Source organism: Sturnira hondurensis, unplaced genomic scaffold (assembly GCF_014824575.4).
Source record: "Sturnira hondurensis isolate 20B ecotype Veracruz unplaced genomic scaffold, ASM1482457v3 Scaffold0001872, whole genome shotgun sequence".
In the NCBI taxonomy this organism is placed as follows: domain Eukaryota; kingdom Metazoa; phylum Chordata; class Mammalia; order Chiroptera; family Phyllostomidae; genus Sturnira; species Sturnira hondurensis.
The window spans coordinates 13,333,275-13,349,566 of NW_028074503.1; the positions used below are offsets into that span (position 1 = coordinate 13,333,275).

General features: G+C 47.3%; 1 pseudogene; it reads left to right on the forward strand.

Moving 5' to 3' along the window:
* Window positions 1-8,256: 8,256 nt before the first annotated feature.
* On the forward strand, window positions 8,257-9,167 carry LOC118980363 (60S ribosomal protein L36a-like; annotated as a pseudogene).
* The last annotated feature ends 7,125 nt before the right edge of the window (window positions 9,168-16,292 follow it).

The following is a 16,292-nucleotide window of genomic DNA, read 5'->3' on the forward strand; positions in this document are numbered from 1 at the left end:
GCTGGGGTAAAATGGGGTGGGAAGGAAGGTCAGTGGGCCTGGAGAGGCCAAGGTGGTGAGTGGAGGGAGGGGCAGGACCCCATTCAAACCTCCATTTGTTTAGTAAACATAAATATTGAACACCTACTACACACAGGCCAAAGGGGAAATAGGTCACCTAGGAGTTTCTCAGTGTGGGTTCCACAGAATCCTAAAAGATGCTCTGTGGAAAACAGATACCCCGATTACAGAGGTCTGGGGAACTGGAGGGTAGAAAAATGTAGGCAAGTCTCCTTTCACTTTCTCCCCACAAGGGTCTCCAGCCAGGGATGCAATCAGGAAGGTCCCCGATCCTGTGAGCAGAGCGCCCTCTGGGGGACATACCTATGGATGCAACAGGGCATGTTTGTCTACTAGGGGTGTACAACACGAAGCCGGGGATGGCTATGAATACCGCCCAACACAAAATTGTAAGTTTACTTAAAGCCTTTTATTTTGCTCATCAGTTTTTGTTAGTGTTTGTGTATTTAATAGGTGGCCCAAGACAACTCTTCTTCTTCCAGTATGGCCCAGAGACACCAAAAGGTTGGACACCCCTGCTAAGCCAAACCCCTTCTTTCAACATTAGGACCCTGATTCAGAAATCAAAAATGTAATCATGTTCTTTAAAATCACTATGATGAAAAGAGATCTTCCTTTCCATCTTAAAATGATGAATATGTAGCTGCTGTGTAGCTGCCCAGACCTAATTGACTTCTCAGCAAACCCAACGTAGTCTCTTCCCTTCTAGGATAGACATAAAGAGGCAAATAAATAAAGAGGAGTTTAAATATATAACAAAATAGCAAAGGTTGTGGAATAAAGATAATTTTAATTTCTGTTTCATATATTTTCTAAATTCTCTAAAGTGATTTTGTCTTATTTTTGTAAAAAGAGAAGAAAAGTATCAATACAAAAAATTTTTAAATTCAGTTAGCACAGAAGCTCTCAGGGTCACGGAAATGCTCCCAAACCGGATTGCAGTGGTGGCTGCTTGGCTTTAAATTTACTCAAAACCATTGACCTGTGTGCTTAAGATGGATTAATGTTGTGGCATGTAGATTATACCTCAATAAAGCTGTTAACAAAGAGAACGTTTATTAAAAATGATTAGGCCCCTGAGACTCCAGGGAGGTTGAGGAGCTCACTGGGGTCCCCCTAACCTGTGAACAAGATCCTGATCCTGGGAGAGGGAGGGAGGGGCCTTCCCCCACCTGCCCGCTGTGTCTCTGGGGATCCAGGACCATGCCCAGCAGCCTTGGAGTTGGAGGGACTGCTGGCACAGAGCCCCGGCAGGGGCCGCCCCCAGCAAGCCCCAGGCAACTCCCATGCAGGTGAGTGCTGTGCAGGGCAATGGCTGGAGGAGGCCACCTGGGACACAGGCAGGTGCTTGTCAGACCCCGTTTTCATTGTGGGTTCCTTTATCTGACGGCCACAGCCTGAGGAAGTTTGAGTGTGGAAGACAGAGGATGATGAAGGAGCTGGCTGAGACTGAGGGGGTCTTCCCCTCCAGGCACCCCTTTCCCCCAGTGGTCCCTGAGGAGCACAGAGGTTAGGGGGCCTCAAAGCTGACCAGCCCAGGTTCCCTGTCCCAGACCTGTGGGTCCCTCCAGTCAGGGGCCTCCGAGGAAGCTTGGGGCTCTCTGGGCTCGAGCCTCATCTGCCACAGTCCTGGAAACAATGGTGTGGAGCCTTGGCTGTGACCCTGACGCAGGAGCTGCTCAGCACCCTTCCTCCCACCCGCCTTGACAGTGTGGGGGTTGCCAGAGAACACCTGCAGCAGCCTGGCTCCCTGCAGCCTGCAGGCAGTGGGTCCTGTGTTAGGACTCCCTGGTCCCCAGGGTCTCAAAATGGTCTGGGAAGTAAGTATCTGCTTTGACTCTTGAATCCAGCCCTTCCCATGATGGCCTGACTAGAGCCAGGTTGGGGTTCCTTTGGGCCGTTATAGCCAATCCTGGCCTGGCCTCTCTGCCACCTGCCCCCTCCCTGCCACACACACACACTCCTGGCAGCCAGAGCCACCCTTCTGCGGGCGGGCAGCTAACACTGGGCTCCAGCATCTGTGCAGGCAACACGCAGATAACAGTGGGCAAGGTCTACACCTTGGCCTTAAGCTGTTGGAGCCCAGTGCAGTCGCAGGCACAGAGCAGGCTCTCCCTCCCAGTTTGCTGACTGACTGACTGTAGCAATGAACAAGCTGTGTGCGGATACTCATAGTCTCACAGTCTAGCAGGGGAAGCTGGTGTGCATTAAACCACTGCCAATGTCTAAGTTAACAATTAAGGGAAAAGTACAGAATTCTGTGGGAGCCACGGTCTGAGCTGTGTGGGTGGGAGTGGTCGGCAGGCTTCGCCGAGGAGGTGAGATTTAAGCTGAGACCTGAAGAATGAGAAAGAGATGGCTGGATAGTGAGCATAAGAAATGTTCCCGGCAGAGGGAACAGTATGTACAGGGCCCAAAGTACAGCAATCGTTGCAGCGCTCCTGCTCTCTGTCTACGCCCGCCCCCCACATCCTTTCAGTGATGGGCCATGGCCACAGCCCAGCAAAGCCCCACTCCTCTCCTGGGCCCCATCTCAAGCCAAGCCCTTCTGACAGACTTCTCTCCTCCTGCTCACCTTTAGAGCTCAAGACCCAACCAGCTGGGCTGCTCTTGTCCCCAGAGCCGATGCCGTGCCCCGGCTCTGTGCCTTTGCCCAGGACTGCCCTTTGCTCCCATCTCCACCTGTGCAAATCCTGGCCCCCCTCCCCGGCCCTGGTTCTGGGTGAGATGGAGAAGGCACACTATGGGTCTGTGCACCCTGGACAAGTTGCATGAAGCAGCTCTCTGAGGACTCAGAAGTACGCAGTAGCAGGTGGGAGGGGAGGAAGAGCAGATGTGGAATCAGGGGGGCACAAGCAGAGAGTTCCCCGTGTTTGTTCTCCTACATTCCCCTGCCTGGGCTTCCGCCAGCCTGGGATCTGCAAAGGGACTCAGGGTGGTCAAGGCTGTGGTCTGGGCAGTGACCACAGTTTGATTAGCAGTTTGATTCTAGTCGGTCTTATCAAGAGAATTCATACTGAGCACCTGCATCCGCGACACAACTGTCCCATCAGCAGTGGCCATCTGTGCCTCACAGGGCGGAGTCTGTAACCTGTCAGTCCAGGGTCTTCGGCACAGCAGGCAAGATGTAGCCAGGTTCATCAAAGGGAGCACTGGTCACAGTGGTTAGGACTGTGGTGAGCTCTGTCCCCTGAGCGGATAATCACGGTCACTTTCTGCAACAGTGTCAGCAACATGACCAAACTTGCTAAACCCCTAGAGCACCAGGCCCAGGAGTTTACAGGAGCCTCTGTGAATGGAGGACCCTGCTGAGTCAGTGGCTTTGCTCCAGGGGGCGTGGTGGGTGTGCTGCTTCCCCTAAAGGGGTTGCTGTCACTTTTTCACTTTAAGCTGAGATACTGGTAGGGCCAGGCCAACTAACTGGCTCTTGAACATGCCGGAGGGCTGTGGGGCTCTTCCCAGCCCTTAGTCATTGAGTCTGAGCTGACCCCACCCCAAGAGGGAGAGAGTCACAAGGCATCCCTGGTCGGGCAGGCAGTTTCAGCAAGTGCTTGGTATTTACCTTCCTCAGAACAAACAAAAAAGTGTGCTTGGTGGCTTGTCCGGCAGGGGACGCTAGGACACTAGGAAATGCCTCTGCATAGCCAGGCAGCCATTAAATTTCTACCTAAATAAGATTTCTCTTTCTCTCGCTATAATTCTGTGTTTCTGCTGAACCACCAGGGATGATTCAGAAAGAAGAGTGTGAAGGGGAGGTTGCAGCCTACATGCACCTCAGAACTTCTGTATATGCAGCGATCCCGGATGGGAGAATCCCCTCTGACACTTACGGGACAGGAAGTACAGAGGGTGAGCATGTTAGTCCCACTCTCTGGTCAGCCGTGGAAGCCACGACTGCAAGACAGTGAATCTGCCCATTGGGCCCCGCCCACAAGGCCACTCTGGATTCCTTCCCTCTGCAAATTTCACCCAAACCCCATCAGTTGAATTCAGGAGCCCTTTTTCTCCATGAGCACAGGAACCGAGGTTGCTAACATGCACACAGCGGGGACTACAGTGGTGTTAGTCCCTGACACCAGGAGACCACGTAATCCGCCTGTTGGGAGCTCTGGGAGCCCAAGGGGCAGTGCAGACCAGCTCCCAGGGGACAGTTGCAGCAGCAGCAGGAGCAGGAAGGAAACTTAATGTCAGCTGGTTCTCTCCCTTCCTCCGGGGCCCATACATGAGTGTGGGCATTTCTTCCTCCCAGTGTCTAGTGTATGAGCCCGGGGCCATCTGTATTCCTCTACAGAGGCCACCACCTTTCAACCTGCAGTCCCCCGTGGGCTGGGTGCCCCTCAACTCACGCCCAGTGCTGAGAATCAGCCCAGACAGAGTGCTCTGGGCTTTGCAGACTTGACACACATAGCAGGAGGGGAAGGAAAGCAAGAAACCCAGTAACTGTCTCTCCCAACACGGAAAAAAACTACACAAAGAGAAAAGGTCAAAAATATATTAGATGACTTAAAATGGAATACTTTTTAAAGTTTAATGCAGGAGAGGGGAAATAGGAATGAAACATAGAGGGAACAACTAGAAGACAAATAATAAAATGGGAAACCTGTGTCCCAACATATCATCAATCACATTAAATGTGACCAAAATAGACACACCAGTTAAAAGATAAAGATTGGCAGAATGGAATTTTTTAAATGACCCAGTACATACTGTCTGCAAGAAACTCTCTTCAAATATTATGATAGAGGTAGAGTAAAAAAATATATATTTTTTCATATATATATATATGAAAAAAAAACTATATCATGGAAGCCCTGGCAAACCAAGGAAGAGTGACATTAACATCAAAGTAAACTTCGGAGCAAAGAAAATCACCACAGTTAGAGACGGAGAGGCACAGCAACCCTGAATGTATAAGCATCTGAGGACAGAGGTTCAAAATATAAGAAGGAAAAAATTGTCAGAGCAGAAAAGGAAGAGATATTTCCACGTTACATGTGGACGCTGAAACCTTCTCTATGTAACATACAGAAATAGCTGGCAGAAATTAGCAAGGACAGAACTGAACAACACCATCAACTAACTTGAATTAATTTATATTTATAGAATGTTCCACACAACAGCAGACTACACATTCTTTTCAAGTGTACATGGAACATTTACCAAGATAGACCATATCGTGAGTCACAAATTAAATCTTAACAAATTTGAAAGGACTGAAATCACATAACGTTTTCTGACTATAATGGAATTAAACTGAAAATCAGCAACAGAAGAATAACTGAAGAATTTCCAAACACTAGGAAAAACCACACTTTTAAAAAGTAAATCTGAAAGGAAATTGTAAAATGTATTAAGATGAAAGAAAATTAATATATGACACATTTAAGTTTGTGGGATGTGGCTAAAGTGGAGGGAAACTGACTGCATTAAGTGAGAAATGCCTCAAAGCAGCATCTAAGCTCCCCCCTGAGAAACTGAGGGTGTTGGGGTGGGGAAGGAACATGAAATAAACCTGGACAGTTAGGAGGAAGAAAATAATAAAGAATGGTTGTTAATGAAATTGAAAATAGAAAAAACAGGAAATGAATGAACCCACAAGGTGGTTTTTTGAAAGACCAGCACACCTGATGCACCTCTAGTCAGACTGACCAATAGAAAGAGAAGACAAATGACCAAATCAGGACTGCAAAGGGAGTATAACTACAGATCGCACAGGCGTCAAAACAATACTAGCATCTGCTTGCAAATAAAATGGACCAAATCTCCCCAATCCACAAAATACCAAAATTCGCTCAGTGTGAAATAAATATTCACTCAGATCGTCCTATAATTTTAAAAATTGAATCTGTAGTTTAAAACTCTACTTTAAAAATCCCCAAGCCTTAACGCTTTTCTTGACAAATGCTTTTTAGTGGAACAGCGTTATTGGGATGTAATTCACATACCACGCACACATCATTTATATGTTCAGAGTTGGGCAGACATCACCATAATCCATTTTAGATCATTTTATCACCCCAGAGAGAAACGCCGTTTTCCCCCCAACTGCTCAGCCCTAGGCTGCTCATCCCCCATCTTCAGGGATTTGCCTGTTCTGGACATTTTATGTGAGTGGGATAATACAATATGTGGTCTTTGTGATTGGTTTATTTCTCTTACCATAATATTTTTAGGGTTCATCCATGTTGTTGCATGCATCAGTTAGTTCATTTCTTTTTATGGTCCAGTAATATTACATTGTAGGGGTACACCACCTGTAACTGATGCACTTATCAGTTGATAGATGTTTGAGCTGTCTTCACTCTTTGTGGCATAATACAGCCACATAAACATTTGCGTACAAGTTTTCACATGAACTTAATGTCTTCACTTCTCTTGGGCGTACCCTTAGGAGGGGGACTGCTGGGAGAAGCAGGAGTCAGAGTGGTAGCTCTATGAGATCTTTCTGAGGAAATTTCCAAAGCAGCTGTGCCATTTATTTTCTCACTACCAGTGTATGAGAGTTTTTTTTTTTAAAGATATATAACAGGTGTTGTTATCTGCTTTTTAAGAAAATTCTAGACGTCCTACTGAGTATGAAGTAATATCTCATCATGGGTGGTTTTTTTTTAATAAGAGAGAGGGGAAGGGAGGAAGGAAGCGAGGGATAGAAACATCAGTGTGAGAGAGGAACATCGATCAGTTGCCCCTGTATGTGCCCAGCCTGGAACCAGACCCTCCACTCAGGCATGTGCCCTGACCAGGAATCAAACTGGTGACTGTGGTGTTTGGAATGACGCCCAACCAACTGAGCCACGCCAGCTGGCTGGGGCTCATCATGGCTTTAATTTGCATTTCCCTAATTACTAGTGATGTTGAGGCCTCTTTTCATCTGCTTATTAGCTATTTGTACATCCTCTTGGGGAAGAATCTATTCAGATCCTTTGCTTATTTTCAAATTATGATTGTCTTCTTTATTATTGATTTAACCATTTTATTACTGATTTTTTATTATTGATTTATATTATTGATATAAAGTTTTCTTTATATATTCTAGATACAAGTCCCTTATCAGATACATGATTTGGAAATATTTTCTCCTACTCTGTAATTGTCTTTTCACTTTTCTCTGTGGAATCCTTCAAAGCACAAAAGTGTCTGATGTCAATGACATCCATTTTATACTTTTTTGTTCTTGTTGCTTATGCATTTGGTATTGTATCTAAGGATGCTTGTTCTAACCCAAGGTTATAAATGTTTATGTCTACATTGTTTAATATGGGTTTTATAGTTTGGGCTGTAGCATTTAGGTTTAGGATCCATTAGCATGAATTTTTATGAATGTTTTGAAGAAAGGATGCTTTGTATGTGAATATCCATTTGTCTCAGCACCATTTGTTAAGAAGGTTACTCTTTCCCTACTGAATTGTCTTGCCATCCTTGTTGAAAATCAGTTGGCTGAGAATGCAATAGTTTACTTGCAATGGGACTGCAGTCCCATTTTACTGGTCTATTTGTCCACCCTCATACCAGTGCCCCCTTCCTCAGCGCTGCAGCTTCGTAGTTAATGTGGAAAGGGCAGTGCGCCTCCTCCAACTCCGTTCTTCTATTTCCAGATTGTTTGGCTATTCTGAGTTCCTTGCATTTCCATAGGAAATTAAGAATACAAGGGGCCCCAGCTGGTGTAGCTCAGTGGCTTGAGCGGGGGCCTGCAAACCAGACGATTGCGGTTCGATCCCCAGTCAGGGCACATGCCTGGGTTGCAGGCCAGTTACCGGCAGGGGATGCACGAGAGGCAACCATACATTGATATTTCTCTCCTGTCTTTCCCTTCCCCTCTAAAGATAAACAAATAAATAAAAATTATTTTTTTAAAAAGGAATACAAGTATTGTAAGCCCTGGCTGTTGTAGCTCAGCGGATAGAGCACAGGCTGCAAATCAAAGGGTCGCCAGTTTGATTCCCAGTCAGGGCACATGCCGGGTCGCAGGCCAGGTGCCCAGTAGAGGGCGCATGAGAGGCAACAACACATTGATGCTTCTCTCCCTCTTTCTTCCTCCCTTCCCACTCTCTAAAAATAAATAAGTTTTTAAAAAGAATATAAATATTGTCTAGAATTGTACCCCTGAAATCTATATAATTTTATTAACCAATGTCACCCCAATGAATTCAATTTAAAAATGAATATAAATATTCTCCATGTCAATCCTGTTAGGCGCAGGCAGAGAGAGACAAAGAGTGTGGATGCTGAGTTTCCCGACAGGTTTACCGCAAAGATGGTCAATGCGCTTAAGACCCAGAGGACTTTCTGTAAGAAACGTGGAAAGCATCAGCCTCACAAAGTGACCCAGTATAAGAAGGGCAAGGGTCCCTGTACAAGGGTCCCAGGGGAAAAGGCGGGATGGTTGGAAGCAGAGTGGCCACGGTGGGCAGACAAAGCCGATTTCCGAAGGCTGAAACCACAAAGACTGTGCTGAGGCTTGAAAGTGTTGAGCCCAACTGCCGATCCAGGAGGGCACTGGCCGTTAGGAGATTCGAGCATTTTGGTTTTTTTAAATATTTTATTTATTTATCTTTAGAGGGGAAGGGAAGGAGAGAAGGAGAGAAACATCAATGTATGGTTGCCCTTTGTGCATCCCCTGCTGGGAGTTGGCCTGCAGGGAACCGGCCTGCAACCCAGGCATGTGCCCTGACTGGGAATCGAACCTGGATCCTGTGGTTCCCAGGCCCGCGCTCAATCCACTGAGCTACACCAGCCAGGGCTAGTTTTTTTAAATATTTTATTTATTTATCTTTAGAGGGGAAGGGAAGGAGAGAGGAAGAGAAACATCAATGTATGGTTGCTTCTCGTGCATCCCCTGCTGGGAACTGGCCCCTGCCGGGAACTGGCCTGCAACCCAGGAATGTGCCCTGACTGGGAATCGAACCTCGATAGTCTGGTTCGCAGGCCTGTGCTCAATCCATTGAGCTACACCAGCCAGGGAGATTCGAGCATTTTGAACTGGGAGGAGATGAGAAGAGAAAGGGCCAAGTGACCCAGTTCTAAGCTTTGGGCTTCTTTTGTTCCTTTATTTTCAAAAGGAAAATGTTGAAGCAGTAGAAAAATTACCTGCATGAAAATAAACGCACTGATATTCCTACTCATAAAAATTACTGCTGATTTCAGCCCAAAGGCACTTAGGATTTTACAGTCATTTTGCCAAATCCATCTATTAACTAGGGAGTGTTGCCATCTTAAAATATTGTCTTCCAACCTATTTACATGGATTGCCTTTCTTTATTTGGGTCTTCTTTAACTTTTTTCAACAATGTTTTATTGATTTGCGTATTTAAGACTGTATTTTGGGAGGTAAACTTACTCCTGTTTTATCATTCTTTTTTTAAAGATTTTATTCATTTATCTTCAGAGGGGAAGGAGAAGGCGAGAGAAAGGGAGAGAAATATCAATGTATGGTTGCCTCTCATGCATCCCCCGTTGGGAACTGGCCTGCAACCCAGGCATTAACTGAACCGTGATCCTTTGGTTCGCAGGCCCACACTCAATCCACTGAGCTACACCAGCCAGGGCCTGTTTTATCATTCTGATGCTATTATAAGTGAATTATTTTCTTCACTTTTGAATTATTTACTGCCAGTGTATAAAACTACTTTTTTGTTATACTGTGTGTACAATTTATATATTTTATATATTAACCTAGTTTTCTGTAACTTTGCTGTCTACATTTATTAGTTTTCATATTTTTAGTGCATCCTAGGGCTGTTTTTTGTTCAAGATCATACCATCTGCATGAGTCGCAGTGGTTTATTGCACATTTGACTCCAAGGCAAGAAAAAGCCAAAAACTAACAAATGGACTACATCGAACTAGGAAGTTTCTGTACAGCAAAGGATACCATCAACAAAACAAAGAGGTGGCCCTGGCTGGTGTAGCTCAGTGGATTGAGTGTGGGCCTGCGAACCAAAGGATCACGGTTCAGTTCATGCCTGGGTTGCAGGCCAGTTCCCAACGGGGGATGCATGAGAGGCAACCATACATTGATATTTCTCTCCTTCCCTTCCCTTCCCTTCTAAAGATAATAAATAAAATCTTTAAAAAATGAAGTATTGATTGACATGTGAGCTACATCAAGAAGTAAACTTCAATAAAAAAGGCAACCAACCAAATAGAAGATATTTGGATATGATACAACTGGGAAGGGGTTAATATCCAAGATATGAAAGAATGCAACTTAAAACCAACAATAAGGAAACAAGAGAACTGGATGAAAAAGCAGGCAGAGGGTCTGGAACAAACAGGTTTCGAGGGGAGACATATGTGCGGCCAACAGGCGCATGCAAAGGTGTTCAGCATCACTGACTGTTGGGAAAACGTGAATCAAAACCACAGCCGGCTGCCGCCTCACCCCTGTCAGAATGGCTGCCATGAAAAAGACAAAAAAGAAGTGTTGGAGCACATGGGGAGAAAGGGAGCCCTCTTGCACTGCCGGTGGGAATGTGAACTGGTACGGCCACTGCAGAAAACAGTATTGGGTGATCGGATGTACATGTCACACCTTTAGCCAGTCTTCTGTTAACACACACACACACGGAATACTACTCTGCCATAAAAATATGAAATATTGCTATTTGCTACAACATGGATGGATCTTAAGAGTATTACACTAAGTGAAATAAATCAGGGCAAAAGGACAAAAAGCATGTAATTACTTTCACATATGGAATATAAAACAGAAAAGCAACAAATGAACAGAACAAACTCGCAGATACAGACAACAGAATGGTGGTTACCAAAGGGAGGAGGGGTGGGAGAGGGCAAAAGGGAGTAAAGAAGGTCAAGTATATGGTATTGCATGGAAACTAGACTTTTGGTGGTAAGCCTGCAATAGAGTATACAGATATCAAATTATAATGTTGTGTGCCTGAAACTTAGATAATGTTAGTAACCAATGTTACTCCAATAAAAAGTAACTGATTTTTAAAAAGCTTATGTCAGCCATAAACAGATAATTTGAGGGACAATCACATAAGATGGCGCACACGTCTGGTTCTTGGTGAGCTCCCCCTGCGTGACAGCGTGTCTCACTCCCCTGCTCTCTCCGGCTCCCAGAGGTGGCCCTGTCCCCTGTGGTTAGTCCTCCCGGGAGAGGAGCTGCATGGAGGCTGCCCTGCCTGAATCAGCTGATGGAAGCCCTGAGCGCCTCTTTCAGCCCCATCCCAGGCCCTGGCTCCAGCCCCTTTTCCCAGGCAGAGAGCCACCCCAGACCCAAAATGTGCCCACACCCATGGGGACCCCAAAATAGAGAAAGAAGAAGGGAAGTAGAGGTTTTCATAACCCAGGATTTCTTCTTCTGAGGGTGGGGCTTCCACTTGTGAGTCCTGAGGGGAGGGGGCACTGTGAGGAGGGGCTGGGAGTAGGTAGGGGAGAGAAACCCACCTTAGGGGAGTCCTTCAAACCAAATTCTGAATGGCTCCAAATAAACAGAAGTAAAAAGAGCTACATAAACGTTAACTTTATATTTTAAAAATTTTTAAGATTTTATTTATTTATTTTTAGAGAGAGGGGCAGGGAGTGAGAAAGAGAGGGATAGAAACATCAATGTGTGGTTGCCTCTCATGCGCCCTCTACTGGGGACCTGGCCTGTAACCCAGGCATGTACCCTGACTGGGATTCAAACCAGTGAACCTTTGGTTCCCAGGCCCACACTTAATCCACTAAGCAACACCAGCCAAGGCTATGTTTAAAATTTTAACATACAAATATTTCAAATAGAAATTATGCTCCAGAATTTCTCCAGTACATGTTACACACCTACATAGTACTTTCTAAAAACTCAGCATATTTGTTGCTCACTCACATGAGACAGGCCCTGCTCCTGGTCCTGACCCTCAGGGACGGGGATGAGGTGAGCCATGCAGCGTGGGCTTCTCTGCTCCCTGAGAGAGTGCGCCTGGAGCCAATGCACTCTGGCTCGGAGTTGGTTCTTAGATTGTACTGTGGGTTTGCGGGTTTTTAAGCAGCAGTCTCCTCTTAGTCAAGGGCATAGGCCCACGGGTGCCTGTAGGCCTTTGAACATATCACGTCCCCTGACTGCTTCCAGAGTGGGCCCGGCCTTGGTGGGGATGGAGACCCGAGACCTCTGAGAAGGGGCTGCTTCTCCCAGCACCAGTTCAGGCTTCCTGCCACACGCTGCCCCGGCTGCCCACTGCCCAGTTCTCCCCACCCACTGACTTGGGACTGGGGTCAGCCTGCCTCAACAGAGCCCTAAGGGTGACAGCCACCCACTCCTCCACATCCCCTTTCCCAGCCTCTCCATCACATCAGGGCAATACTACAGGGTCCAGCACAAATAACGCCCCTTTTTATTACAAAATCTTGTATTACAAAATCATAAGCATGTAATTCTGTCACATAACAACATCACAGTCAAGCACACCACATGACATTTTAGATGAAATGTTCAAATTAAAACTATAAATTATCACACCCATATTATTACCCTACCAACCACACTTAAGCAGGCCTTACATCTGCAGGACCCTGTACTCCCTCCTGGGGGCCATTGTTAGGTGACACTGCCACCTGGCACATCAGAAGGGCTCAGAAAGTGTGGGTGACCTCCCCGCCTCTTCCTGCACGAGGCGGAGGTTTCAGTGGCGAGCGCTGGCAGGTGCCGTCCTCTGAGTCAGGCGCCCTGTTTGCCTCCGTTTGAGGACCGCCTCATTCAGACCTTGGAGCAGGAAACCACACTGATAGTTTGTGAACAAGGTCTGTGAACCTGGTCTGTGAGCAAGGTTCGTTTTGGCTCCTCGGGGGCACTGCCACCAGATGAGCAATGGAAGGACAACTCTGGGCAGAGGACAACTACCCCTCATCCCACAGTCTTGCCCAGGAGACGCTTGGGCTTCTGCTCAGCCAGCCCCAGATGGACAGGGGCACATGTAGCAGCCCTGCCCCAGAAGAAGCCCCAGCTATGCCCCTACGTGCAGTACCTCCCCACCCCAGGGAAACACGCCAGCTGCACCCAGTGACACCGGTTTCTCAGACATAGTCTCTAAGCTGAAAACACAGCAATATTATTATGATCAGAGCCTCTGAAAGGAAGACTGAGCGCATGGAAGACGCATTGCTCTTAGTCGGTTTTATGGCACATTTGCATTTAAATAGATTCTTTAACTCTCTTTCTGAACTTCACAATAATAAAGCCTTAAAAATGCTGACTGATAGAGTGGCGGGTGCTTAATTTTCACTTTAATGTAACACTGATACATTGTCTTATTATAGCCACTCCAGCTCAGATAATGCTCATCAATGCAAGTTTTAAGTGTTTTTTCTTCTTTTTGGGCAAAAAATCAGACCATCCCTGGACCTACTTAACAGGAAAGCTGCCTGTCGTACAGGCGGACTCAGCTGTCCCAGCTCGGAGCTCCTTCTTGGTAGTGCACCACACAGGCCATACAGTCGGTACATCCTAAACTCGCTGGGTGAGAGACGGCCACTAGCCTTATTGTGCCACACGATGTATAAATGTTGAATGACTATGTGGTACACCTGACGCTAATACAATAGTGTATGCCAGCTATACTGTAATACATTTTTAAAAAATAGAACACATAATTATACTCTGGGAAATGTGTATGTCAGCCAGCCCTGTGTCCCACCGTCCACGGTTTCCTTGGCTGAGAATGAGGCCTCCCAGCAGCTGTGGGAGAGGCCCCGGGTCCCAGAGCCTGAACCTGTCCTTGGCACCAGCCAGTGGTCTGCTGGAACGGGCTCTGCCACCTCTCAAGAGCTGCTTATTAAATTTGCAGGAATTTTCCAAGCCAGTTCTTCAGCAGTCATTATTAAAAATTAAATTATGTAGACTTACAAGGAAACAAATTATATTAAAAGTGAAGGTAAAAAACCACTCAAAACTCATTCTTCATTACTGTTTTATTGCTATCTATGCCCCTGAGTCATTTGCGTCGGAGGTGGAAGGGTTACGTAATGATGCTCCATGAGGTTAAGCTGGTGGCTTGATATAGGTCCCACTCGGAGCATTTACAAACCAGCCCCCAACTTTACTCAAAGAGGCAGCTTGCTAGCTGTGTGCCAGCCCACCACTGCTAACAGCGGGCACAAGCCAGAGCCACGTGGGCCTGCTTTCCATCTCGTATACTGGCCCTGGCAGGAGGGCGGTGGGCGGGCAGGCCCCTCCTAGACAAGCAGCCCTCAGGGCTCCAGAGGGGGTTCGGCCAGTGCCGAGGGCCTGTGTGATATTCCTCTTGGTGCACCCCAGAAGAGCCCTATTGCCTGTGTACTTCCTGTCCCCCTCTAGGAACACTCCCCAAAGGGGCCTTCACCCCAGCCTCTCATCAGCCCCGTACCCACCTCTCCGGGGAGACATCGAGGCCTCGGACCCAGCAGGTCCTCCCTGAGGTTATCCCAGAGCTCCTGCCTCCCACCTGGAGGGCAGCAGCAGCACATCTCAGATTTCTCAGCCTCTGTCCCACCCCAACCCGCAGGACTGTCACCTCATGGGGCTCTTGTGATGTTGCCCTCTCCTCTAGAACCTACACTGGCTCCCTACTCCCAGTACAGCCATCAGCAGCTCCCCTCTCTGGCTCTCAGGTCCCCACCTACCCTGAATGAGGCTGGGAATAAAAACCACCTTTGCATGCCCTGGCTGGTGTGGCACAGTGGATTGAGTGCTGGCCTGCGAACCAAAGGGTCACTGGTTCGATTCTCAGTCAGGGCACATTTCTGGGTTGTGGGCCAAGTCCTCAGTGGGGGTGCATGTGAGACGCAACCACGCATTAATGTTTCTCTTCCTCTCTTTCTGCCTCCCTTCCCTTCTGTCTAAAAATAAATAAAATCTTTAAAACAAACAAAAACCACCTTTGCTCATGTTGGTTGGTTTTAAAAAAAAAAGGAACATTTGCCCATTCTGACATGATCAAGGCAAAGCATCTTTTTTGTCAAAAGGGGGTCATTGAAATGGTCCAGATGCCAATTCCCTGAGCTTTCTACCCATGGGCACCTGTCCTTCCCTGTTGCTCTGGGTGCCTCTGCCTCACTTTCTAAATCCTGCCCCTTCTTCTGGCCATCACCCTCAGTCCCATAAATAAACAAACAAACAAAGGGTCATAAATAAACAAATAATAGGGTATGTAAAGGACTGTTAGGATACTAATTGTAATCTGCCGTGTTCCAGGGTAGGATGCAAGCCCATGATGCAGGAACTGTCCAAAAGCCCTGTGATTGCCCCACCCACACCCTCCTTCGGGGCACAAAAGGCCTAGAGTGGGCATTGGGAGGGGTGTTCGCTTTCACCTCAAATGCAGAGAGGGGCTTCAGCAGGACACTTGAAAACTTCATTTGTGTTCTTGGGGGTTTGGGGAGCACCATGGTGTGCAGTGCCTGCTGGTGGGCCCTCGGCATTTGGTGCAGAGCAGAGCGGAGGTGGGGGATAGGACCCTTGCCCCCACGGTGACTCCAAGGGAGAGTCAGCTGAGTTTTAAAGGGTCGGTGGAGGTAAGAAAAGTCTAGAAGCTATGGAAGGGCATTCTAGGCATGAGAAGCAGAGAACAAGTTTCAAGGGTCTAGGAGGAAGAGTGTGTTCCAGCCTCAGGAGCCCCAGCAGCCTGGCTGAAACCCCAAGGGGCCAGTCGGTGAAGGCTCTTGGGGCCAGTCAGAGCCCTGCCTCCCCACTGCCTGCACTCCTGTCCCAGCCTCCCCAAGGTGACTGCAATCCCTTCGAGACCCTGTCTCTCTAGGAATCGATGCCCCCTATGCTGTGCCCACACCCAGTTCATGCTCCATCCCAATCAACTTCTTAACTCGGCGCATCCAACTCTGAACTCAGGGTTTCTCCCCCGATACCTGTCCTTTCATTTTCCTCATCTCAGTCTAACCTCTCATCCTTGCAACCAGAGGTCAGGGAGCTCCAATTTACTGCCACACCTGGTTGGCTTTCCTCCCGATGTCACTCGTACTCAGCCATTTCTCCACACCTAACTCACCGCCCCCCACACCCCTGCAAACAGTCACTGTTATCTCTCGTCCAGATGACCAGCCTTTGGTGGTCCTCTTTGACCTCCATTCTCAACAGTTTACTCTTTACACAGCAGCCAGAGCGATTTTTCTGAAAACATAGATCAAATTATCTCACTCCATCGCTTAAACCTTCCAAGTGCTTCCCATAGTATCCAGAATTAAAGAAGCAGCTTTCCCCTGGCCTGGAAGGCCCTGTGTCTGGTGCCGTCCGGACTCCA